This window comes from Echinops telfairi, unplaced genomic scaffold (assembly GCF_000313985.2).
Source record: "Echinops telfairi isolate 266 unplaced genomic scaffold, ASM31398v2 ScPeMD7_3533;HRSCAF=4204_0, whole genome shotgun sequence".
In the NCBI taxonomy this organism is placed as follows: domain Eukaryota; kingdom Metazoa; phylum Chordata; class Mammalia; order Afrosoricida; family Tenrecidae; genus Echinops; species Echinops telfairi.
Genome location: NW_022107431.1, coordinates 77,418,733 through 77,420,095, shown reverse-complemented (window position 1 = coordinate 77,420,095; position 1,363 = coordinate 77,418,733). Strand labels below are relative to the sequence as shown.

Genomic DNA, 1,363 nt, shown 5'->3' with positions numbered 1-1,363 from the left:
TACGGGGACTACAGATGGCATTTTTAAAAGCATAAGATTATCTAAAGGCACCCAAATAGGTTTATTTTTCCATAACTAGAGACTCATTGATTACTTCAAAATACAATTAAGAGAATGAAACATTTCCCTTCAATGATTCTCTAGTTTCTTACCAAAATTTCTCTGTGACAGAAGATTCACAAAGGAAGAAACCCAAATGGCCAATAAATATATGAGAAAATGCTCCCGATCTGAGCCATTTGAGAAATGCAAATCAAAACAACCATGAGATGCCACCTAACACCTGCACGGATAGCCCCATTATAAACACCCCAGAAGTCAACAAATGTTGGAGGGAGTGTGGTGAGGGAAGAACTCTCATTCACTGCTGGTGGTCTTGGAGATATGTACAGATACTGTGGAAACCATTTGGTGAAACCTAAAACAGATAGAAATCTAGTTACCTTATGACCCAGCGATTCCACTACTGGGTATATACCCAGAAAAAATAAAAAACATACTATGACCAGACATCTACACACCAATGTTCATCGCTGGGCAGCTCACTATCTCAAAGAATTGGAAACAGCCTACATTTCCATCAATAGATTAACAAGCCTATGGTACATGCACACAATGGAGTACTACGCATCCCTGAAAAACAATGATGAAACAATGAAGCACCTTGCCTCATGGAAACAGCTGGAGGATATTATGCTAAATGATGTTAGCCAAGTACAAAAGGATAAGTACAACATGAGTCCCCTGGGATAAGTTCAGTCAACAGAATGAGCATAGGGGGTGCATGGGTTTGGATTTGTGGCAGATCCGATCCCATGAGCCTCTCACAGTGTCCCAGGCCAAAGCAAACTGTCACCCCGAATCATTGCCTAGCTTCACCTGGTGGACTCAAGGCATTGAAGTGGGTTGGACAATGGGAAAAAGAATGAGCATAGGGGAAAATGAACATATTGCAAAGTTCCTGGACTGAGGACCAGATACTCTGGCAAGAGCCAGAACAAACCCAATGATGCATATGTCATCAAAATCATTTTACTGGGGGCTCTTACAACTCTTGCTACAATCCATACGTCAATTGTATCCTACATATTTGTACAAATATTGCTATTGTTCTTTTCTATACATTTACTTTCCATTGAGCCCTTGGGATCAGCTGCTCTTTTGATATCCCCTCCCTGGCCGCCCACAAAAAATTTTTTAAGATACAGATACCACTGTGTGGAAAGACATCTCCCCCACCCCACCCATATGCCTTTATGGTCCCCAGAGGCATGGGGTAAGAAAAAACAAGGCAATTGTAGAACAGGGCACGAATCCACCCAAGCAGAGGTTGTTGCTTCTGTCTCCACAGAAAAGGGAGAGC

At 42.0% G+C, this 1,363-nt stretch overlaps 1 non-coding gene across 1 annotated transcript; it reads left to right on the top strand.

Moving 5' to 3' along the window:
• Positions 1–782: 782 nt before the first annotated feature.
• On the top strand, positions 783–916 carry LOC115871107. The gene has a single exon (XR_004047091.1). It is a non-coding gene; the product is annotated as a small nucleolar RNA SNORA42/SNORA80 family (small nucleolar RNA).
• Positions 917–1,363: the final 447 nt, after the last annotated feature.